Genomic DNA, 26,239 nt, shown 5'->3' on the forward strand with positions numbered 1-26,239 from the left:
TGTTCCATAAACCAGTTGCAACTGGGACCAACTGGTCCCAGTTGAAAATTTTCGCCTGGGCTGGAACTTTGTTTGTGCGATTGTTTGAACGCCGTGGGTGCACACTGCTTGTTCTGCACATACCTTGCAGCTTGGCGTTCAAGATGCCAACAAAGAAACCAAGGGATTCGCAATTGTGTGCCCCAAAGTGCAAGCCAAATGTGGGGTACTACAAACGGAGCAGCAGTGCAAGGGCAAGACTGCAAGATAAACAAAAGAGGATGGGCATAAAAGTTCCTCTTGAGCTGCTACAAGATGTAGCCACAAGATGGAATAGTAAGTACGCCATGCTGGCACGCCTGTTGAAGCTCTAGGCCGCTGTTGCACTTAACCTGGCAGAAACCGATACCTTTGAGAACTTGACCACGGACGAATGGCGTCTTGTACGGCCTTGGTGTTGGTGCTGAAGCCAATAGAAGATACTGCAACAGCTGCTTGTGCAGAGTCTTTCCCAACGCTTTCCATGGTTGTTCCACTTGTTCACTGTGTGAAGATGTTGCTTTCTGAGGACGCAAGTGGAACTCAAGGCAAGGCATTTTCCCAGAATCTTCTGAGATCAGTGAAAACAAGGTTCCTAAACGTAAACAAAGAGTCACCTCATGCCCTTGCCACCTCCCTTGGTCCCCGATTTAAAGACATCTGCTACAGCGAGGAAGAAAAAGAGAATGTAAAGTTCCTTCTAAGTACAATGCTTCAGGACGTACCATACTCAACACAGCTCGCGTCCGAAGAAAGTTGCACCGAACAGCAAAATCAAACCAGTGAGCAGCCTTCAGTGTGGAAGATATTAAACATCTAGGTATTGCCGAAAAAGATTGATGCTCCAAGTTGTCTAATACAAGAGGTCTATGACTACCTTCACACTCCAGTTTTGCCACGTATCTACTGCCCATTCCACTGGTAGCAAACTGTAGGCAAAGAAAAGTATAAAACTATCGCATGTGAGGCGCGACAATACCTGGCAATTTCCGCAACCCAGGTTGCGAGCGAGAGACTGTTCGCAACGTGCTCGAACACTGTGACAAGCCAATGAGAGTCTCTTGCTGCAGAACACGTGGAAAAGCTTGCTTTCTTGCATGGGAGCTATAAGTACCTCAAGCTGACGTAACAAGCCTTCTCAATTTCCTCATCTGCGAAAATCAGATGTATAGTGTACTGTCTCATCTCACTCACATATGGCTATTGAAAAAAAATCTGATAAGGTGTAGGATTTTTTTTTCTTAGTTCCGCGCGAACTGTGATTTTACGTTCAGCATCCGCGTGGACCTTGATATTATGTTTAGCATTCTAACAATTTAGTAGCTTTTGTCTCTATTTAAATATATATATTAGAAGTCTAATCATCGTCGTCTAGTCGGATTGTTACAATGATTTTAAGACACGTTATAGAAAAGTTTTTTTTTTTTTAATCAGTACTCTCCTTTAGTAGCAGTCAACAGACTATTTGAAAATTATTCTATTCGTATTCGATTCAGTGCCATAATTATTCAATTCGTATTCGATTCGGTTTCAAAAATCACTATTCGCACACCCCTACGCAACAGTAATCTTTACCGCGAAAAGTATGCGGTTAGCGCAGCGTGCCTCACATTGTTATTGGGACCACCTTATTATCAATTATCTGGTTGCAATGCTTGTTTTGTGCTTGTTCTTTATTGAAACGAATGCTGCGGTGTATGTTGCATGTGTGATGTTTTTGTTGTTGTTGTTCTTTTTTTTTTTTGCGAGGACGAATGTCCTCACAAAAAAATTGCTCCCAGATTACTACTACTAGGACATGTGAGGAAACCGAAACTGACAAGGGATAACAAGCTGGAGGTCTGTGAATAGCCCTGCGTGTACTTTAATGGTATGTTTACATCTGAGAAGAAATCCGGTGCCGCGGGAGCGGATACGCTCCCGGCAGTGGCGGCGACGAGCGGGTTGCCTTTACATATATTTCCTTCGAGCGGCGGCACCGGCTGCGGCAGCTGTTCTCGTAACATTCCAACAAATATGACGAGAAGGCGCGAGAGGTCCCACCTCGGGCTCGGTTGTCTCTCCCAGGCCGTTGCTGCTCCCAGAACAACGCATACTCATGACGTGAGCAGCGTCGCGCTGCGCAACAATGTCACTTCCGGTCAGTGAAACGCCTTGTTCGGCGGCAGAAATAGGTCCCGGACCCATACGGCTCGCCGCCGCGTTTTCCGCCCAGCGTTTCGCCTCAGCTGGAAAAGCTGGGCGGATTCGCTGACGGATCCGCAAGTGTAAACGTACCATTAGGCAGCGTAAAGTTAGTTGGCCCCAATGAGCGTCTCGGGAAACGGAACAAATGGTCCTGGAACAAATGGTCCTGGAACAAATGGTCCCAGAATAAATGGTCTTGGAACAAATGGTCCCGGAATAACTGGTCCCGGAACTAATGGTCCCGGAACTAATGGTCCCAAGTACAAACTAGGAAAAAATGGTCCAAGATAATTATTGCCCATGTGGCTTCTGCGTTTTCAGATAAATCCGATAAAATCAGCACTCGCCAAATTTCGAGGCTGCCGGTTGCGCGCACTCGACCGGTTTTTATACTTTTCTGGGAAGCTTAGAAATGTTTTCTGAGCAACCCCACCCTTTTTCCTCAATTGCACGACTATTTGCAGCTTGGCTTCCAGTTGATGCGGGAGTGTTGTACACTATAAAAAATAACCGTAAAATATTGGTCAACTTGGCTAAAATATCACTGTCGACCAACCGTAAAAAACTAAACAGTATTCGTCAGTATTCCGCCCTTCGCTACCTGTGCGAAGCACAAAAACAGAGGGAAAAGAATGAGCGGAAGAGGTTTCTCGTCTACATCAAGGTCGCAGGGAAGCGCTCGTCTGAATACGCATGCGCGTGCGGGAAAAAAGGAGGAGGAGGGGAGAAAGCGGGATGGGGGGAGGGGGGTTGGTCTGTTTGGCGCAGCGCCGTCGCTGCCTCGTTGCCTAGTTTTTTTTATTTACCCAACTGTCAAGCAGAAGATGAACCAGCCTGTCGACCACCTGACGTCAAAAGTCGAGTGAATGCCTGTTTGCTTCGGAACAAAGTACGGGAAGGTCCACCGTTGCTTTCACTTAGCTGGACACCCTACTGCCTAATACGTAAGCTATTTATGGCATGACCTTTGGGTATTTGTATGTTTACCATACTAACAAACCCCATACTTTAGCATTGAAGATGTGACTATTTTAATGCACCCGCGATATATGAAAGAAGTTCACGGTGCGGTGTTAGAGTCGAACATGTCATATACAACGCATCGCTTATATCTTGCATAGAGGATATTCATTCATAAAGATCGGAACAAATAATGTTCAGAAAGAAGGCATAAACGGCAAGGGGCTTTATGCGTAATGAGTGGGGCAACGAACTGACTTATAAAAAGGACTTGGTTTAATATTTACATGACCGCGGTAAAATCCATCCTGACAATTGCCCTGCTTCCTCGTCGTTCCAAAACCAAAATGTCCCTCCTCGCGCCACCAACACTTCTTCTTCGTCCTCAGTCCCAGACACAATCTTGTTCAGCGAAAAATGTCACAGGCGCGAGACAGGATCGCCCTCGACTAGTCATTTTCCAACAGGGCTCTCTACTCTACCGTTGTGGCTGTGCTCTGTTGCTCAGCAGGATGACCAAGGAATGTCCTTCCTCATGGGTATTGGTCTCCATTAAGTGTAAGATACCCACTCAGAGCTATATATTGAGTGAACCATTCCATGTTGCACTACATATATCACTGTAAAAATATTCCGTAAATAAAAGGCGTACAAAGAGGAGGAGTCCCTGGTTATCGACGCGCAGATCGACGATTTTGTGTTCTCGTGAGTTAGAGAACATTCTCGACCAGAAAATTCGGAACTCGATCAGTCGAGAATGTTCTCGAACTCACGAGAACGCAATGTTGAAAGAATAAATAGAAGGGCATTCCACCGACTGGAATCGAACCTAGATTTTCCACGCGACAGTCAAGCGCGGTAACCACTCGGCCACGCACGTGGTCGCTCGCTCGCCGGCGCACGTGGCAATATTATTCTATTTTTAATTGGTAGATTTGCATTTCTCTTTTTCTTCTGATTCAACTTAAAATCGAGGGTTGTTTTTTTTTCTTTCAATTTTTGAGGGGTCGGCATAGAATCAATAGCGGCCTAGGTTCAAATAAATAGGATACTTCCTGCCACAACCAGATCAAGCGCTCCTAGGCTCCTAGGCACGTGAGCATACTTAGGCCACAACATACTTTATTTCGGCCTCAATTGGCGAAAAGTGAATGCTAGAACCCCTAAGCCAACCAGAACGAAAATCGAGAACAATCGCCGGTACATTTTCCGTCGATATATTTTTCTGAAAAACACAAACTTTCAAAATCAAAACGACAGAAAAAAAAAAAGATGGTGTTTTACAAATAAACTTTATATGAGCACAGTGTCACTGGTCCTGGGGCATGCCACTTCAGTTTCCTTTGAAATATATACGTAGAACTACTCACAAAAGGGGTTTGCCCTTTGAGGTTTCTTCAAGACAGTGGGTCATGGTACCCGGACTTTATTTTGTTTTTGAAGTTTTTTTTTTAATTATAACAACACAGGCAAATTAAATCCGAATTTAAAAGATTGGGAATTTGACAAAAATAAACTCTGATAAACCCAGAATTATCAGCGAAAAATGAACTAAAAACAAACATCTTCCGACTTCATGAGAAAAATCTCAGAAAACACGCGGAATCCTAGCTGCATTTGTGACAACATATAAGAAATTGAAATTGAAATGATTAACTGATCAACCTTTGAGATCAACGACACAGCAGCCGTCCAGCCCGGGTACGGTGTGAGAGGGCTGCTTGGTCTCTCGGGGGCAAGCGAATTCGGCTAGAACTCCAGCAATGTTTGGGGCCATGTGTGTTTTTCCCCTTATATGTGCTCCGATGTCTTCGTTTCGGCACCTCGCCATGTTCTTGTATATGCTTAGCCCAGGCGAAAATTTCTAACTGGGACCAGTTGGCACCTCAACTGGTTTCAGCTGGGACTAACTGGTACCAACTGGGAATCAACTGGGACCAATAGGAGTCCAACTGCGACCAATAGGAGTCCAACTGGGACCAGATGAGGAATCAACTGGTTTGAACCATCCCCAGTTGGGAGTCAACTGGTTTGAACCATTCCCAGTTGGGAGTCAACTGGTTTGACTCCCAGTTGGGAATGGAGTGAACTAGGACCAGCTAGGAAAGTAACTGGTTGGAGCGATTCCCAGTCGGACTTCAAATGCCTTTCCCGTTCCCAGTTCACACGGGGCAATGATTTTGACAAGTTGGGGGTCTATTCACCTTTGCTAATGAAGTAAACTAAAAATACTTACATTTTTAAATTTATACAAATAGGGATTGTTTTAATTACTGGGTACATTTATATATTTATAAAAATAATATAAAATTTTAATTAAGTAAATAATTTTTATTATTTACTTATTACTTATTATTTACCGAGAAAGCGTCGAAGACGTTTACATCCTTCCGCTACTCCGCACCGCTCTTCTTGGCAAGCCAGCCATCAATCGCTTGGGACTGTTCAGCTCCCTCAACTCTGTTTCGGTGTTGAACGTCGACAAAGACTTCCCTGAGGTCTTCCAAGGTCTTGGCAAGTTACAACAGGAGTGTGACATACTGCTTCGACCTGACGCCACTCCACATGCTCTCACGTCTCCTCGTCGGGTGCCTCTACCTCTGTATGAGAAGACAAAAGAGGAGCTTCTACGGATGCAAGAAATCGGCGTCATTAACCCCGTAACAGAACCCACCTCTTGGTGTGCTCCAATGGTGGTGGTACCCAAACCGTCAGGAGCACTGAGGATCTGTGTAGACTACACAGAGCTCAATAAGTTCGTCCTACGTGAATGGCATCCCATTCCGGCGGTGGAACACACCCTTGGGACGCTGCAAGGAGCCACCTGGTTCTCAAAAATGGATGCCACGTCAGGATTTTGGCAGATTCCTTTAAGCGAGAAGAGTAAAGCGCTGACCACTTTCATCACGCCCTTCGGTCGCTTTTGCTTCAATCGCCTACCATTTGGTATCTGCTCTGCCCCGGAACACTTCCAACGGCGCATGAGCGACATTCTCCAGGGTCTTGAAGGTGTTGCTTGCCACATGGACGATATCCTTGTCTGGGGATCATCGAAGGAACAGCACGAGCAACGACTCCGCGCTACTCTAGAGCGAGTTCGAGACGCAGGCGTGACCCTGAACAGAGACAAATGCCAGTTTGGCGTCACGAAGATACAGTACTTGGGGCACATCATCGAGAACAACCACGTTCGACCTGACGAGAACAAGATAAAAGCAGTCACTGAGATGCCGAGGCCAACCTCCAAGACTGAACTCCGACGGCTGATGGGCATGGCCACCTACTTAGGTCGTTTTGTACCTAACATGGCAGAGTTGCTACAACCACTGTCAAGCATGTTGTCATCAAAGCAAGAGTTCGTCTGGGAGACCGCGCAGGAAAAAGCATTCTCAAACTGGAAAAGACTACTCTCATCAGATCCAGTCCTCGCGATGTACTCCCCGGAGAGACCAACTAAAGTCACGGCGGATGCCTCCTCGTATGGCCTGGGCGCTGTCCTACGTCAGCAGCAAGACGACGGTCACTACGCTGTCATTGCCTATGCTTCCCGAGTACTAACCGAGACTGAACGCCGTTACGCTCAGATCGAAAAGGAAGGCCTTGCTCTCGTCTGGGCCTGCGAGAAGTTTCACGACTACGTCTGCGGAACTAAGTTTTGCCTGGAAACGGACCATAAACCTCTTGTCTCGCTGTTTGGGTCGAAAGCGATTGACGACCTGACACCTCGACTGCAGAGGATGCGCATGCGCTTAATGCGGTACGCTTATGAAATCATGTACATTCCAGGCAAAGACATCACCGCCGCTGACGCTTTGTCGAGGTCTCCGCTGCAAGGGAAGATCGAAGACAACGAGCTGGAAAAAGAGATCAAAGGCTACATAAACCAGCTGTTTTCAACGCTGCCAGTTGCTCCCCCTTCGTTGCGAGAGCTAAAAAGGGAACAAGAAGAAGATGAGTCCTGCCGCCAACTCCGCTCTTTCACACAAAAAGGCTGGCCAAGTCATCGTGATCTGCAGCCTTGCCTAAAGGAGTTCTGGCCGCATAAAGACCATGTCACCGAAGTCGAAGACGTCCTTATGCATGGCATCAGAATCATCATCCCGAAAAAGCTCCAGGAAGCAACTCTTCGCATTCTGCACGAAGGCCATTTTGGCATAGATAAATGCCGCGCGAGGGCAAGAAACGCAGTCTGGTGGCCAACAATCGACGCTGACATTGAGAATTTGGTGAAGTCATGTCGGACTTGCCTCCAACAGAAAGGAAACAGGAAAATGCCACTGAAGCCCACGGAGTTTCCGGAAAGACCATGGCAAAAGGTCGGCATGGACCTTTTCTTTCTTGGGGGGTCGTGGTGGCTGATTGTCACAGATTACTACTCGAGGTTTCCCGAGTTAGTGAAGCTCACTAGCTTGACTGGCAACGCTGTCGTCACACACTGCAAGTCCATCTTTGCAAGACACGGCATACCGGAGGTAGTCGTCAGTGACAACGGACCACAGTTTTCCAAAGGACCCGATTCATCGTTCGCATTGTTTGCGAAAGAATATGGGTTTAGACACACAACTTCAAGTCCCCACTATCCACAAAGTAACGGTCTAGCAGAAGCTGCTGTAAAAATAATCAAAGGATCCCTGAAAAAGTCGGGAGACCCGTACCAGACCCTTCTTACCTACAGGGCGAGCCCCCTCAAGAACGGTTACTCACCTGCGGAGTTACTAATGGGTAGAAGAATCAGAACAACTCTTCCAACTTCTTCAAACAGCCTGCTTCCTCGTCTCCCAGACAAAGAGAAACTAAGGGCGTACGAAGAAGAAAGCAGGAAGAAGCAGAAACTCTGGTTTGATTCCCGCCATGGGGTGCGAAATCTTCCTGACTTGAACGTCGACACGGACGTCTGGGTAGTGGACCTCGAGAAGTTCGGCACTGTCCACAGGTCAGCTGAGGAGCCGAGATCATACTGGGTGGACACTGGCGATACGTCCGTTCGCCGCAACAGGACACACTTAGTCCCGATGCCTGAAGCGACCGCCGAAACCACCCATCGTCGAAAAAGTACACCGAATGTTCCTGCTTGTACCGACACGAGCCACACACACACGACAAGTGGAAGATGTGTTATTCGACCAAAACGTTACGCCACCTGACTTCCTTGTTAGAAAAGGGAAGATGTGAGACACAGACTCTTATATAGCGCTGTAGTCTCGTTGTATATATGTACAGCTTGTAAAGGAAAAAGAATTAAAGAGCACGCGCCTCGCGCTTCGCGCTGCGCTGGACATTCTATCAAACGCCCCTGTGGGAGAGGGAGGCCTGGGAGTGGTGTCACTGAGGGCGTCCATTCCATCCATGCGCCTCCGCCGCATCGAGGGCCTACGCTTCAGCGATCATCCAGGCTGTGCGGAGGCTTTGCGCTGCCCACTTCTGGTGGGCTTCCGGCAGAAGGCGCTGGACGCCTGCTACTATCAAGGCGTTGAGCTGCGGGACAAGAAGGCGGTCCAAAGGATGTGGGCGGCACGGTTACATCGGAGTTGTGACGGGGCGGCCCTTCGTGAATCCGGGAAGGCTCCAGCAGCTCACCGTTGGATCTCGGATGGAACCCGTTTGCTGCGGGGACGCCGGTTTATCGACCTCATCAAGCTGAGAATCAACGCTCAGCCCACCCTGGAGAGGACTAGCCGGGGCCGCCCACGGGACCTGGCCTGCAGAGCTGGCTGTCGTGCCCCTGAAAGCTTGGGGCACGTTCTACAGTGTTGCCACCGGGGACACCGTAATCGGATCAAGAGGCACGACAACCTCGTCCGTTATGTGTCCGGTCGGCTGAGCCAGCTCAAATGGTCTGTTCTGTGGGAGCCCCACTACTCCCTACCAGAAGGAGTTCTCAAGCCGGATCTGGTGGCTTACAAGGGGCAGGATTCCCTGATCATCGATGCTCAAGTCGTCGGTACGAAGATGGGATTGGGTTTCCTGCACCACCAGAAGAAGGACAAATACTCCGGGGTGGAGCTGCGGCGGCTGGTCCAGGGGGAGAGAACGGGCTCTCTCACGGTTACCACGGTGACCCTTAACTTCCGAGGAGTGTGGTCGCCAGAAAGTGCCCGGGACTTACAAAGCCTGGGCCTGACGGGCAACGACCTCAAGCTCCTCTCCGTGCGGTGTCTGCAGGGCGGCATGCGGTGTTTCTGGGCCCATCGCTCTATGACCACCGCGGGGTAATGCCCGTGGGCGAATCGCCCAAGTTGGGGCATCATGGCTCAGCTGGCTCCCACCTCGGTGGGAGCAATTTCGGGTTCCTCTGCCCTTTATTCAGAGTGGAATAAAAACAAACGTTTTTTGTTTTTATTCCACCCGTCGTATCCCCGTCGTAGCCTGGATCCAGGATGTCTTGGGCCACGGCCGTCCCTGGTCACGTGCCCCGGTTTACGGCGCGGTCTTTTCCGCAGCAGCGAGGTCGTGATCCTGCTCCGCCACGGATTGGATGGGGAGGTCGCGATCCTGCTACTTTTGCGGCCGACATAATCATGAACGCGCACTGTGCCCGGCGGCTCAGGCGACCTGCTTCCTGTGTGGGAAGTTGGGCCACTTCGCGGAAGTCTGTCGGAGCCGTCGTCCACCGTCCTCTGCCTTCATGTATGACCGGCGTTAGTCTTCGTTTCCAATGCAAGGCCGTGACTCGCGGCGAACCTTCGCCGACCGGCAGTCCAGAGGAGCCAGGGCTAACCTGGTGGGCCTGGCGGATCCCCCTCCTGCTCAGGATCAGCTGTCAAGTGTGACGTTCCTGGAAGACAACCCGCTTCCTGTCGAGGTGGCGGAGCGAGGCGACAGCGGCACCGTGTATCGAGACGCTTTCATGGCAGAGATCACGGTAAATGGAATTCCTTTCCACCTCCTTGTTGATATGGGTTCCTTTGTATCAATCTTGAGTGAACGTGCATTTCATGAAATCAACAGGGATAACAGCATAAAGTTACATCCACTACCGAAGACTCTCGTACACTACATGCAGGATGCGATCCCTGTCCTGGGATGCTTTGTTGGACAAGTAATCTTTAAAGATCGATGGGCAGCTTTGGAATTTTACGCCACTAAGACTGGACGCTCACTACTTGGCATCGATGCTGTCCGCGACTTGAAGCTTGTTTTGAATGGTGCTAAATACCAAAGTTTATATACCAACACAGCTGAAAGGAGAGGAGCACCACGACCTGATGTGAGATCAGCGACCCAACCGCAGCAACGACCGGCCACCGTGTCGTCCCATCAAGCCACGCTCCCTCCTGGTTTCCAACGAGCTGCAAGTTCCGGACTGGCATCAGTTCCGGATATCAACAGTCCTTCATCTTCTGGGTTGCAACGAGCTGCAAGTTCCGGACTGGCTTCAGCTCTGGATGTAAACAGTCCTTCATCTTCACCTTCACTTCCGGTTTCTGAAGAAACCACACCGAAAGTCCTGGACGATTCAAGTCCGCAACACCATCCTGAGAGTCAAGGACTTCAACGACCACACCATCATCCTACGAAGGCGAGTCCATCAAGTTCTGCATATATAGACCCAACAAGTCATCATAGAAATACAAGCAATGTTCCTGTTACATCAAATGCATCCACACGAGATACATCAAAGTTGCCACCAGGTTTCGAAGAATTCAAACATCTTTTCAGTCCTGGAATGGGTCTGGTAAAAAACCATACACATAAGGTTAAGGTGCGACATACTGTTCCACCTGTACAATCGAAGCTCCGACGTCTCCCGATGACTCTAAGGGATTGTGTGTCTCTCAAGAAATTTTCAAGTTAGAAAGACAGGGTGTCATTGAACGTGTCGATGCTTCTGAATGGGTGTCACCCATCGTCATCGTACAGAAACCAGACAGTAACATCCGAATGTGTGTTGATCTTAGGGAGCCGAACAAAGCTGTCGTCATAGATTCATTTCCGCTTCCTCATATTGATGAACTTTTGAATTCTTTGCGTGGAGCAGCAGTCTTCTCAAAACTGGATCTGGCATCTGCATATCATCAAGTTCGTCTCGACCCGCCGAGTCGGGACCTCGCGTCTTTCATCGCACATGAGGGCTTATTTAGATTTAAGAGAGTTGGTTTGGGTTGGCATCTGCACCCGCAGCATTTCAACAAATCATGTCTAAACTTCTCAAGGACTGTCCTGGTGTCCGGTTCTACTTGGACGATATCATCGTCTATGGATCCTCTTTGAAGGAACGCGATGAGAACCTCCGTCATGTGTTGTGTCGTATTTCCCAAGCGGGAATGAAATTAAATCGTAAAGGTGTCTTTCGAGTTCAAGAACTTTCATTTTTGGGACACCTTCTTTCCATGAAAGGGTTAGCACCCCTTTCATCTAAGGTAGATACAGTCCTAAATTTTCAAACACCTTCAAATCCAGTAAAGTTAAAAGCGTTTTTGGGTCTTGTTGAGTACTATAGTAAGTTCATCCCACATTGCTCCACCATCGTTGAGCCAATGCGTAGACTTCTTCGTAAGGGTGTTCATTTCAACTGGACTCCGGAAGTCGAGGCTAGTTTCCAGAATGTAAAGGCTTCCATCCAGAAAGCTCCTATTTTGTCCATGTTTGACCCGACATTACCTATAGTCGTGGCAACAGATGCTTCACAGTATGGTCTTGGTGCTGTTTTACAACAACAGTATGGTAATCAACTTCGTCCTGTGGCTTTCGCATCTCGCTCATTGACTGATGCTGAGCGCAGATATTCAACTGGCAAAAAGGAAGCACTCGCATGTCTTTGGGCCTGTGAGAAGTGGCATGTTTACTTGTGGGGAAGATTGTTTGTCATTTGAACTGACCATCAAGCATTGGTTACTTTACTTTCAAACAAAGGTTCCGGAATTCGTCCTTTACGAATCACCCGCTGGTCGGCAAGACTGTTGAATTACAATTTCAAGATGGAATTCCAGAAAGGGGCAGCCAATGTCGTCGCTGACGCATTTTCAAGATTACCAGTGCCCGACACTGAAGAAGGCATGAAGTTCGACGAGGAAGTAGTTTCTACCATCATGGCTCCATTGTCTAAACAAGGTTTTCAAGAGGCTACGGCCAACGACACAGTCCTGCCATCAAAGATTCGTTACACTACTTCATCCTGCCCGCAAGACGATAACTCAATTGCAGATCTACGACCTTACTATCAGGTACGAGATCAACTTTCTTTGAACGAAGGGATTCTATACAAAGGAGAAAAGATGGTTGTTCCTGTGAAACTACGTGATTATATAATTGAACTGGCGCATGAAGTCCACCAAGGAATATCAAGAACCACAAGTGTAATCCACAAACACTACTGGTGGCCTCAGATGAACCAACAGATCAAAGTAAAGATAGAAAATTGCACAGTGTGTCACTCAACGGACAAAACAGTCAAGGCGGCACCAGCTCCTCTACAGCCAATTAAGTTTTCAAGCCAACCTTGGGAGAAGCTCGGAATCAATATTGTTGGCCCGATTGATCGTGCGCCACCGTTTCAGCAATTCTTCATTGTTCTCATAGATTACCACTCTAAGTGGCCCGAAGTCCAAGCTACATCTTCCGTAACGTCAGCCACAGTTATATCGTTCCTGAAGAACGTTTTTTCCCGGGAAGGATATGTGAGATTGTCTCTGACAATGGTGTCCAATTTGTATCTCGTGAGTTCCAAGATTTCTTGCATCAGCATGGTATTGAACATAGGACAACAGCTCTGTATCATCCTGAATGTAATGGGCAGGTCGAAAGATTTAATCGTGTCCTGAAGTCTTGCCTACAACTCGCTGTAGTAAAAGGTCGTTCGCTTCCTGATGCTGTTCGTGATCATCTAGAAGCACATCGTCGAACTGTGCATCCTGCAACTGGGTTTGCACCATCACTTCTCCACGGGCGGATTCATCGCTCAAGACTTGATCTACAAGGTATGCCTACGAAGGAAGTTCCAGATAACTTCTCCGACAAACGAAATCAGCTTCCCAAAAGAGTCCACGTATATCAACAGAAAATGAAGTCCTACTTTGATCATTGACATGCTGTACGACCGCCACAGTTTCGTCTTGGGCAAACAGTTTGTGTATTCAAGCCCAATCATCATGATAAACTGAATAGTACATACTCTGAACCTCATAGGATACATACACAACTGGGGCCTGCCACATATCGACTGGACGACGGTAGACGCTGGAATGCTATGAAGTTAACAAAGACATCTCGTCTGCCTCCTGTTCCTGTGGACCTTCCTGATCCGTCTTGGGATAGCGATGAAGATGAAAATACAATGCATGTTCCCACTTATAGGCATATACATACACATCCTTTGGTCCACCATGCATCTACCCGTGCTCCTGAACATAATATCCAAGCATCTGTCGGTGGTTCTCCACCACCTGAAGGGTACAGTGGGCAGCCAGTACTCCGCTCTCCTGGGGAACCAGATGCTGCGCTTTCCGAACCGGGTTTCCCTGTGGAGTCTGATCCGTCATTTACAGCTGCTGGCCTGGGTTCCTTGGGAAACCTCGGGCATGCTGTGCAACCTGAGCACTCTGCTGTGCCAGGGCCTAGTGGGCCTCCTCCTGCTGTGTCTCCTGGTCCTGCTGGCCCAGGACCTGGGTCCGTCGTGGATCCTTGCCTACCTGCTGTGGCACAGGGTCATTCTATTCCTTCAAAGTCTGCTGGGGCACAGCCTTCCCAGCCGTCCGACGCAGTCTTCCATCCGCCGAGGGCGAGCACACCGCTCGGATCTCGGCCCAGCTCAACATTAAATACTGAACCGCAGTACCACACTCCGCCTACTCTTTCACCGCCACCACCGGTACCAGCCCGACCACCCCGCAAGAAGAGAGTTCCGGCAAAGTTCAAGGACTACGTCATGGCGGTGTCAGGTAACAGTGGGCAGGTTGAGTCCAGTGATGTGCTTTAAATATTATTTTGATTATCATGCATAGTTTTGAACAGTCTCATTGTCATAGGAAAACCTTGGCCAAGGTGCAACAACAGATGTCCATGGCAAACACTGAATACAAACTACACTGCATGCTTATCACACTACTAACCTACTAACCACACTCACAAAGGTGCCCTGGACATTTGATTTGTTGTAACATGTATCATCATATTGAAATATCTTAAAATGGTCATTTACCTACAAGTACAAATTTATTTTTCATGGAAGGGGGAAGTCGGAGTTACTACATTTACGTGAAATATTTTGAGAAAGCTGTGCTCTTAAAGACAATCGTGTGAACAATTTTTCTTTTCTGTGGCGTGTGACTTTTGTGTACTGCAGGTATTAAGACTTTCTGCCAGTGTTAAGACTTTGCGCAGTGTCAGGTATCACTATATTTTTTTTGCACAGTACTTCTGGACGTTTCCGTGAAATGCGATAATGATACTTGCTCGATTTTTTTTAGTGCATTCTTTTTTAATATTTAAGTGTCCTAACGTAATTCTCCCCTCCCGGGTTTTCTTTTTCTGTTAAGGGAGGGAGAATGTTGTATTCTTTGAATTAAAAAAAGATGGTGCTACCGGTCTCACGCCGACCGTGCAATAAACACGAGCGAACGGCACGCGCCTTGCGCGGGGCGGAAAAAGAACAGATGCTCGCTGACCCTTGACTTGGCTGGTCTGCTTCTCTACGCCTCCGGGCGTCTGCTTCAATCATTGGACGGCAACCACCTTTTCTTACCATGTAGTTTTGGTCCCCTTTTCAACTTAGAATATTACACTAACACTGAAGTACGACGAGCAGGAATCTTCTTGAACATTTGGACAATGTGTGTGCCACGTAGGTATGCGTAGTTGTATGAATTTTCTAACGCGAGTGCAGTTTCGAAGCGGCAATGAGCTAGAAGACGACACAATAACCACGACGACCAAGCCCGCACGCGTGCACTTCCGAGTGATTTGGGAAATGCATGACGGTGCATGCGTGGTGAACTGCACCTCCTGTCATTGTGACCCCCGCAAGAACAAGGGAAAATGGACGTAACGAGCACACAAACAAAGCGAAAGAACACAGCAGGAACAGCGCCGCAACTACATGAGACCAGTGAACTATGACAGTCTAAACAAAAGACGGCTGCATGCACCAGAGGTATAAATGCTTACGCATTTGATAAACTCCTCATGGATCTCACCAAGGAAGTGAAAGCTATCTTCAAAGAGCAAGAGTGTGCATCTTCTGGCCTGGAATGAACTCGGAGATCAAAGACTACATCCACTCACATGGAGTGTTCCAGAAGCACAGCCATGCACAACCAAAGAAACCTCCAATGTTGCAACAATGGCAAAGGTATCCATGAAAAAGAATTGGCACAGACATCACAAATATCACATACAATCTACTCAATTTGTATATGGCTAAAAAGTATGGATTGGGATAAGTTATCCCTAAGAAAAGTAAAATCACCCTTTTTCTCCAGCAGCTAAAGGTAGTTGCCTTTCTTTGTAGTCTTTGTGCCTAGTTTTTGTATGATTTTATCTCTGCTATCCGTCATGCCTTAATGTTAAAAAAAAAAAAATTAAAATTTGTGCTTAAAATGTTGTGATAGCAACGATCTTTGTACAATTTTTTGTTTTCGCTTGATTACTGTTTTTCCCGGCTCTGTTGCTGCTTTCTGTAGGTGGCTAGGGACCCGTCAAGCTGCACCCGACAGCTTTTTTCCCTGATTGCCGCAGAGTTTGCTACTCACTAGTAGTTCATGCACGACAGATCAAGGTTAAGTCATGCCCAATTTAATGAAATGGTCGAGCCAGCCACAGCAAAGACCTTACTCTGAAGAGCAGGGTTGTGTACCAAATTCGGCAGTATAGATGAAAAAAAAAGGGTCCCACATATTTTCTTCTGCACAGAGAAAGCGGCGAGCCAAGCATGGTGAATAATAATGCCAAAAAGCTTCTTTGCCATAGAAAGAAAGTCTGCAGGGTAACAGAGAGCGTGGCGTGTCACCCTCATGTCATGGTCATAGTGCAGACATAATTTTAGGTGCAAATGTTTATGTCGGTCTCATCCTTACCAAAGACTGCAATGACTTGCTCTGTACGTGCCCAAACTACGAAAAATAACACGGAACCAAAAAAATCTTTCATTAACCCCTTAAGTGCATAGTTTTTCCCAAAAGATGTTTTCACATGTCAGGTTTTGTTTCCAAAGGAATAACATGAAGAAAGGGCCAATGCACAGGCTTTTTTCTTAATTATCTAGCTGGGCATGTAAGTTCTTGTAGCCTTGCAAGCTACTCAGGTTCAGAAGCATCAAATGGAAATATTGAGGGAGGAAATGTTGTCACCTTTCTTTCATTCGTTTTTCATTTTGGCGGGTTCCATTACCGCGATATCCTGGCGGTTTCAGATTCCGAACCAGACCTGCTTTACACAGCTTCTCTATCGGTTGGTAAGCTGCCATCCTCAGAGTTCAAATCTGGGAAACATTAAAAGCCAGAATCGGAAGAACCGGTACTGCAGTTACCAGAGAAATGTGCCGCCGACATGCGGCGACCATGCATATCACATGTGCGGAGCGGCTAATTTCAAAACTATGAGTAGCCCCAGTATAGCAAAACACCGTGTGAATATAATGTTTACTAAAAACATTTATTAAGTGCCTAGATAATTGCCGTGGAAATAAACCTCTCCCTCACCCTCCCCCCTCCCCCCCTCCCTCCCTCCCCCCTCCCTTCCCCCCCCCCCCCCCAAAAGTTATGTTGCAACTCGTTTTGAATTAGAAGCATGTTACAGAATCGCAAAGTGCCTTGCAACATAGATAGTAGATAATGTTGCGCTTGAAATTTTTTTTCTATCGGGGAGATACATGTCCAATCAAGACACCTAAAAAAAATGTCCTTGGGAAGTTCAGTACCTCTTTAAGAGAGCTGAAGTGAAACTTGTATGCTTGAACCACGATGCCTTGGGGCAGTAACAGCCAGCCAGCCCTGTACCACAAGCAGCAATAACCCTGTACCAAAAGCTAAGTACTCGCCTCCTACTCCCGCCAACGCTTACCGTTGAAGCAGCTTACGATGACGACGTGGTTCTTTCCGGCGAGGCGGGGTTCCGAAGGAGACGAGTTGCGGTGGCAGGAATCCGGTGGGCGCACGACAGGAATGTCTCTCCTCAGATCACTCGGCACAGTTGCACGAAACAACTGGCACACTGCGTCTCATTCGTGAGCACCACGCACCACCACTCCGCTGAAAGCAGCCCGGTGGATGCCCAGCCTGCAATCAGAAAACACCGCAACACTTTAGCAAGCTTTCAAGCAAACCCCATGTCCCAACAAAACATAAAGACACTGCGGCCAGATTGCCGGCGTTCTGCGAAAAGCGCCGAACGTCGTTTCGAAAGGCATGCTCGCCCGCTGCTCGACAGTAAACAAGAGCAGCGAGGGGTAGAAGAGAACTGCTCGAACAACACTGACACCTTAGACGAAGCCCCACCTTTTCCCACCGTAAATGCTGCCTGTAAACCTTTCCTCTAATCTCCTACAAATGACATTCAACAAAGATATCAATTGCGGATGCACAGACTATAGGTGGACCCGTTGTTCCGCGAGCTTTTACCGACGCCAAAGCATCCTCCGTATTACCACTCTGGTTAGGAGAAATTAAGAGCTACAGCCACTGGCAAGGTAAGAACGGCAAGGATGCCTGGCCTCCAGCTCACACTCCCCGAGCTGGAGGTGCTTTGGCTGCGAGCACACGCTCGAGGCTTGTGAGACATCAAAGCCGCATCGAAGGTAGCGCGACAACTGAAACTTCTCCCTGGAAATCTCATCTTGTCAGGGACCATAGAATAAAACTGATTGCGGTATTTCTCCTTTCTCCAAAGAAAAGCCACAGAGAACTCCTTGTCACGGCTGTTCTGGGACTGGTGGCGGAAACCGAAGGTTTGAGTTTGGCACCCTAAAGGTCACTTTTGTAAGTTACGACTTGAGATTAAACCAGTCGGGTACGTGCAAGTGCAGACAGAGCACCAACAACCACTATGCTAGTGGTCAAGCTGACGGCCAGTTTTGGCGGGAGCCTCTGTAAATTGCGTCGTGTTTTTTCTATTTATATTTGTTCGAGACTTTGGAGCGACTTCATCCATTTCCCACGTGGACACCCTTCGCCTTTGGCTTCATTACGCCAATATTCAAATATTCCGACAACCACCAGTAAATGCGACATGGTGACCCTTTTGTTGTTTACCAGCGCTTCGCAAAATCAAAACTTCATCACCTGGAAGAGCTCACAGCTGCACCTCGCCAAATTACTCTAGGATCCCAGCAATTTATACGACTTGAACCATCACTAAAGCTTCTTTTCATGACACAACCCTCCATGGCATCAAAATCTTTCGTCGGCGGCATATTGATTTTGTTTCCTCATAACGCAATCACACCTGCACCAGGAAATTCTGCACGTACTGCTCAAACACCATCAGTGTAAGCTCAGCATTGTTTTAAGTTTGCACGTCGAAAACTAGGTACCTCTTTCGAAAATATGGTGGCTGCCTGCGCATGCCCGAACTGCTGGCAGCATCCTTTGCCTTTAAAAACGCGTACTCGTGGTGCAAAGTCAACCACAAGCAGGGTCCCATCCTTCCCTAGCATGACGTCGCACTATGCCTAAAGCCCCTTGATAACATCCACGCTTCAAGTTTCTTCCAAGTGCCACCAACCATTCGCTTCCAAGGGCTGCTTATTTCAGCGCTGCATCGCCTTTAGCGCTGCGCCGCCTTCAGCGCTGCGTCGCCATTTGCTTGCACGAGACCCGTGCCTCGTGCACTGGCGCATTCGATGCTACATCAAGCGACTTTAGCTGTTTAACTCCTGGGCCGGTTTTCTCGGAGCGATGGTAAACCCATTTTGGTAAACCACGGTGCCTAGGAAGGGGAAAGTACCTAGGTACTGTAATAAACGGCTGGTTATAGAACAACAATAATTATTTTTGATTGGGCAGTAAGATGCGCCATCTATCGGTGAAACAAGCCAGTCATTTTGTTTATCCTCTTTTTCCGCTGGTTGTTATCGGTCTAGTATGGTATTTTAAGTCAAAATATAGTAATGTTGTACTTGAAGACCAATTTATTTGCTTCAGATGGTACGAAGAAAGTTTAGCTACTATGATAGAGTTTGTCGTCGAATGTTTGAAAATGCAAGGAACATTTCCTTCAATACCTTTCGCCATAAATAATGCATAACTTTCCCGTGTGCCTTCCAGTCTGGCAACGCCGGTGCTGTAGTCTCATTTTTGTTCCTTGCGACGCACGTTTCTGCAATTCCTGCTGATCTCAACTGTTTTCCCTCTCTCGGCCGTTTGCCCAACCGATCCACCGGTGACGAGAAGCTAAGCTTCTCGTCACCGTTGAATTGCTGGCCACCGGGGATATGTAGAAACCTCGATGCTGTCGGCATACTGTCGGCGCACTGCGAACAAAAAAACAGTACAATGTCCCAGCTGTTCACCCAGAACGAAGACTTTATAAAGGATAACCCCCTTTCTCCGCAAAGTAATCGCTGCTCGCGAGTTGGCGTGCATAGTGTAACAAATTAAACGTGTTAGTATAAATATATACCAACACTCGTTCTCAAAACATTTTTTTACTCACCATAAAAGCAAGGCTTATGTATCGTCATATGTCTTGGATTCCGGACTGCTGAAGAGTGATGCGTTCGCAGAATGCTGCCGTCGGTTAGTTTAGTAGTCCTTCAGAACTACCGCTTTGCTTGACGTGCTAATAGGTTGATGGTGCGTCATTAATATAACAGCCGGATCAATATGAATGTTCAGCAGAACCAAGTAGAACTATTAGCCCTCATTAAGCGACGTCGCGGCCATTTTGCTTGTAGGTGCTCCTCCCTCGGCGCCCCTGCTCTCCCTCAATCACGTGACCCAGAATTCCCCCTTCTAGGGAAAATAGGTAACTTTAACCCACGGTTCGCGTTCGAGAAAACGGGCCCTGGAAAGTGGATTATATCCTCAGGCTTGCGCTTATGGCAATCCTCGTGGGAACCACCAAGGGTTCCACAACCTAGGCTACCCTCGGGATGCCGGCAGCCAAGGTAATGTGCATGAAATGAATCTGTCGACGAAACATAGCTGTGTTGACGAAATTATCTGTCTATGAAAGGTCGTTCGACGAATAAATGCCGCCGCTAGCGCGAATGGGGGCAGGAGAACAACGGTGAATTGTGACATATTAATACTCCCTCACGCATTCCATATCTATCACCGGTGAATGTACAGCCTCCAGATTTTTTTAATAATCTTACGAATGCCGTCCGGCGGGTAGATCAGCGCCTTATCGCAGCGTGAAACAGCTGAGGCCAGATTCACGAAACAATCTTATGCCAAAAATGTGCATACGATAAAACATAACAAATTCATATTCATGAAACAAAATTAACATAACTTTTGCATAGGTTACGATGGAATCCTACGACAGCTCCGGAGCTGTCTTGCGCACTTTTTACGATCAAATCAATATGGCCGACAGCATTGCTCAGTTACTTGGTCGAAACGACCAATGGACATTTATTTTTCTACATGCTCTTCTCGCACGTCCCGACTTCAAGCAGCAAGAAAAAAGAAAGAAGTACTTGAAACCGACCGCAATGAACATAAATGCTCGATCCACAAACCCGGGTAAAGCTACAATGGCAACGATCCCACCAACGAAGCGACCGCCAAGGGCGAGCTCGGCAGAATACAGGCCTAGCAAGCACTCCAACCTGTTCCTACGATCCTCCGCCGAGACAGACTGCCCACGACCGGCTGCTTGCTGCATGGAATATGCCCATGCGACCCTTGTGGACCCTTCCCGTATTAATAGTTTGATCGCTGACCTCAATTTTAGATTAAGAGGTCAATCTCTTCCCCTCGTCATCTCCTTGTTTTCCAAGGCAGCGGTGACAAACGCTGTCATCGAAAAAGGACTCTCATTGATTCTATCTCCTTGTTTTGTGTGATATTGAGCTGAAATAAAAACCGTATGGATCAGTGCTTCGGATTTGCCACTCTGAAACTGGAATGATTCCGGAATCATTCCGCACTTTCACGACCTCAAAATGGAATGGGAATGGAATGGCGGCAGTGCTTGGGGGAATGAAATGGGAATGGAATTAGACGCCTTTTGCCCGGAATGAAGTGGGAATGGAATGGGCTCGGTTCTTATGCACGCTGTGTCAATTTCCATGTAGGGATTACGGGCTGAGAGCACAGTTTGTTAGCGCATGGTAAGTGGCTCTTGAAACAGCATCATTGCACCGGAGGTGACCGACGTCTTCATTGTCTCACTAGCTTATACTCCTTCGAGGATGAAAATGGCACATCCTCAGTGAAGTAACCAAAACTGAATAGTTGTAGACGGACAAGGTGTCGTTCTTGGCACCGCGAGATGCAACAAAGCGGCTGTTGTGATCATGCACAATTAGAATATAGCTTTTAACAAGGGTGTCAAGCCGAACTGAAAACTCTAACCAAAATCAAACATTTGATATTGAGCCCGAATCGGAACGGAACCTTAAAGGGGCCCTGCAACAACTTTTTAACTGGTTTTTAATTTGCACCGAACCTGAGTGCACTGAACGTAGTAACTTAATTAAACTTTTCTTTTCTCGAATTTCACTTTATTTTAAAAGTTATAGGCAAATTAAAATTGCAAAAACAAGCAAAAAATAATTTCCTTCACGACGTCGTTGGTCGTGGCTGTCAACTGGAGGAGGGGTAGTGAGCTCAGCGAGCACTCACGGCTGCCGCATTCCATGTCAACGGCTCGAGAGGGCGCCACTAAAGCATGTGTTGGATAGGCTGTATGAAGCGGGCGGCCAGGGCATTTGCTGCGCAATTAAAGCATTTGCTGCGCAATTAAAGACTGATCCCACTACCTCTTTCTAGTATGCGCCGTCTTTTCCACCGCTTGGTGGCGAGTATGTCGACGGGTCATTTCTTTTTTCCGTACTTTATAAACTGCATTTATTTCTTTTCTGATCTAAAATACTGAACAAAAACTACTTTCATACATAATTGAAACAGTTCGCGCCACTTATATTTTGTATTTAGACTAAAAAAAAAGCTTTTAGCAGCTCTGACCAGTAGTAAGGTCAAGACCAAAGACCTCACATATTGCACGCTTTCGACACCGTGCGTCGCCCCCGTAGGTGGAGGACGTTTCCGCGTCATCCGGTTAAAATTTGACGCAATGATATTTAGTTACTCTCTCCGTGCCCGCTGGCTTGCCCGAAACCCAAACAAACGTGGAAACCGCAAAAAAAGTTAGACCCTTAAATATGATTGCAGGGCCCCTTTAATCTCATGTGGGGTTACCGATTCATTGGAAACGGTTCGACGCAATAAAATGTGAGCTGCGCCTTCCTCCGGATGGCGGCGCAAAGTCAATTAAATATTTGCGACAGTGGCGTCAGAGGCTCAGTTTTGACGAAACAAACAGCAATGACATGAAGACAGCTGAATATTAATGCAACAAATAAGTATATTTCACATCTATATACAGCACCAGGGATGAGCAGTATTTCAAATACTATTTGAAATATATATTTAAGATACTTTGTGTATTTTGCATTTGTATTTAATTACAAATTGGGTAATGTATTTGACGTGTGTATTTAAATACTAAAATGTGGGTATTTCAAATACAATTGTAATTAAATACAATTTTGTGGGCAGAAATGCATCCCTCAAATTTATTGTCACTGTCCAGAGCAGGAAGAAAACTATGTTCTGCACCGAATGCAGTGTCTCTCAATCAAGCACAAGCGTTTAGTGACTTTGTGATTACGGTGCTAGTCCAGGGCAAGAATAGTGACGAAATCGACGTTCATGGGCAGACTGGCTAAATAAGTGCCTGTGACAACTTGTGATGCTTTCCAGCCTGATTTCCATCCATATTTTTGCCTGGAATATTCTAAATGCGGGGGTCGTCCAGATTTTCGTAACTGGTGCGAGTTGCAACAATAAAAAATTCTCTAGCTAGTGCTGCGCATCTTGGTCGTCTCGGTTCTTCGTTGGTCTATACCAAAATGTAATCGACAAAAAAAAGCTGCTTGAAGCTCTGCACATTTTTCACCTATTACGTTCAAGTGATTACATTTTTTTGTGATTATATTTCTATTACGTTACTATCGCAGATTAACTCCCGAGTGTGTGATGCAAAATTAAAATGAGATACACAGAAACCTGTTGCAGGTGCCCTGAAGTCGCTGACGCAAATTTTGAGGAATGTATTTCGAAAAGTATTTGGAGGAGACCAAATACATTTGGTTGTATTTGTATCTTATACTTAAATGCTTTTTTGGAAATGTAATTAGAGTTGTAATTAAATACATTTTTGACAAAGTATATTGTATTTGTATTTCAATACATATTTGCACGTATTTTGCCCATCCCTGTACAGCACGAATTGGCATCAGCAAGTCGGCGTGGAGGTGTACACTTTGTTTTACCTTACGATGAGCCGCAAAAGATGCTACGAGCCACAGGAGCCTATTCGTGGCTCTGAGGGCGCCACGTGTCCTTGCAGTTTGGCGGAGCGACACGGAGAGCGCAAAGTCACAAGACAAGCTACGAACTCGGGATAGGCCCGTGCAGCTTGTAGTGTCCATCACGGCACGTCGTAAAGTGAAACTAAGTATTACTAACTATGCCGAGAGGCTAAAAAGCTCTTGTTTGTGCACACGTGTGTGTGTGTGTGTTCTTTTCTTGCTTCCAAGTAATATTCCTCAAGCAAGGATAAAGCAAACAAAAATGTGGAAGTGAAAACTAAAAGCTTACGGCTGTCGGCACATTTGTTCCGCAGTGGCGAAATCTGGAGGCACCAAGAAGCAAAGCCACGACAGGCACAACACTGCGACGCCGGTCACCGGAACGCCACTCGCCCAGAGCTTTTGACGCTGCTTGAAGTAATTTTGTGTGTGTGTGCGAACACAAGTTTTCTAGAAACAGCAAGACGCCCGTTGTATTTTCCTTCTTTCTTTTAATCGTCTTTCGACGGGCCTTTGCTTTCTTTCTCCTTTTCAACTATGTCGTTTGAGCAAGTCGTTCGGGCGTGCGGTGTGGGTGCAGTTTCGATCTGGATGACCATCGTACCGGCGTGTGCTTGTGCATCAGTACTGCGTGATATGCGTTGAAGACCCCACACTAGCAGTCGCACTGCAGCGGATAAATTTCTCATCTACAGATGTTAACAATGTTGCCATACTCTGGCAGACTAAACTCCTGCTGTCTTAATAATTTTCAACAAATCTGTATTTTGTGGGTAGTTTGCGAGTGTGGTGCATGTTACCATCACGGCATCACTGTGCGTGCTGGCTGATTGACTTCACATGTGAGTACACTACTTTGGTACTGTTTTCAAGCACCTGTATAACCACGTAATCTTCATCGAGCGGTGTTTGCATTAAAATTCAAGGTCACAAAATGAAATAGGGCATAGATTTGTTTTGCAGTCCTCGCTTCCGCAGCGCAGCTTCTGATGACCTAATATTTTTTATGCCGATGACGCCGTGTTTAACTAACATTTTCTTTATAATGACTGGGAGCTGTGGACTTTCTTTTTTTGAGAACCGGTTTAAACTGGTTCGCGCTTGGTGGAACCTTTAACCGAACAGTTATTTCAAAATCATCACTAAACCAGAACTGAACCAGGACAAAATTGAACCCAAATCAAACAGGAAAAATGACCTGTTCGACTCCCTGTTTTTAGCCCAGCCTAACTTCTATAGTGTTGACGTGGAATACAAATAAAGAATTTAATTCAATATGTTAAGAAACTGCAAGAATCGTCAGCAACCGTAAACGCTTACGTTTGAAGGCAGATTCTATAATATGCTGCTACATTCCCTTGTGTATCACCGCATACCGATTGGGTAACCTCGCGACACGTTTCACGAAGTTCATACCTTTAGGGCACCCCTTGCTACCGCAGCAATCGCCGGTAATCGCGGTGATGGTAAGAAGCTCGTCGTCTCGCCGGTCTCGCTCTCAGAAGAGCTGAGGAATTCATCAAGTGCAGCTGCGAGGCGCGTTCGTTTTCACAAGAACGCGCGTTTGCTACTCCCGCCATCTCCTCGATTCCCGCTCTTGGCCGCTATGCCTGATGGGACTGCACCCGGCACTCAGGGCCTCTTTCAAAACGCGTTCATGAATGCCGATTTCTCCTCTTACGAGCTTCTTAGCTAAGTGATCGTAGCCTAAGAAGCTCTTCGTGAATAGGTCAGCGAGACTATGCACGTGTTGCAGAAAGCACATGCCTAGCCTCGCAGACTTGCTGTTTCACGACGCGATAAGTCGCTGATCTACCGGTCGGTTGGCGACGCGTTCGCCTCGCTGACTTGCTGCTTCACGACGCGATAAGACGCTGATCTACCGGTCGGTTGGCGTTCGCACGATATTGGTGAAAAATCTGGAGGCTGTACATAGCTGAGTGAACCCATCTATCGCACAACAGTCCTATCAGGGGCACGCAACGGGAAGGCACTGCTCTCTTGTCGGCGGCGTCTATCCCTCCCGACTTGAAGAAAGGGTGAAAGCGCGAACGTCTAGTTTTCGCGAGTACTAATAATAATACTCATTTACATGAGAAGGTTACCCCAGAAGGTTACCCTGAGCGGCGTTCGAGACTAGGCAGGGGTGTTAGAACCCGTACGCAAGTGCGCCTGCCAGACCCGTCACCCAGAATAAAAGCGGAATACCAGCATAAATGCAGCGGGGTCACTTTCACCACGCGCTTGTAGTTTTGGCTTCAGTGTGGCATGAACACGCTCACTATTACAGCGTCCAGAAAACAAAGGCAGCAAACGTGCACACGAGCCCCTTGTCCACGAACACTTACCGGGCTTGCGGAGCTGTCGGTCGGGACGCGTATTTTCGAAACATGACCGTTATGTGTGTGTCGGCGTTGTAGTAAACGGTTGAGGTGGGCAGGAGAGGGCCAATCGTGTACGCGCACACGGCGCATTGGTCACTTTGGGGGAAGAAAGCTCTGCCTTGGCGTGCTCTGATTGGCCAGATTACCACCGCACAAATAGGCTATGTTCCAAATCGTACTCGAGTAATCCGAGTAATCTGTCTCCTGGTGATAC

At 47.2% G+C, this 26,239-nt stretch overlaps 1 long non-coding RNA gene across 1 annotated transcript; it reads right to left on the reverse strand.

Moving 5' to 3' along the window:
• Positions 1-467: 467 nt before the first annotated feature.
• Positions 468-26,019, reverse strand: LOC115330975. Its single transcript, XR_006076869.1, has 3 exons — positions 25,990-26,019; positions 17,161-17,375; positions 468-522 (listed from the first exon to the last, which is right to left on the reverse strand). It is a non-coding gene; the product is annotated as an uncharacterized LOC115330975 (long non-coding RNA).
• Positions 26,020-26,239: the final 220 nt, after the last annotated feature.

This window comes from Ixodes scapularis, unplaced genomic scaffold (genome assembly GCF_016920785.2).
Source record: "Ixodes scapularis isolate PalLabHiFi unplaced genomic scaffold, ASM1692078v2 PGA_scaffold9__187_contigs__length_104089568, whole genome shotgun sequence".
NCBI classification, from domain to species: domain Eukaryota; kingdom Metazoa; phylum Arthropoda; class Arachnida; order Ixodida; family Ixodidae; genus Ixodes; species Ixodes scapularis.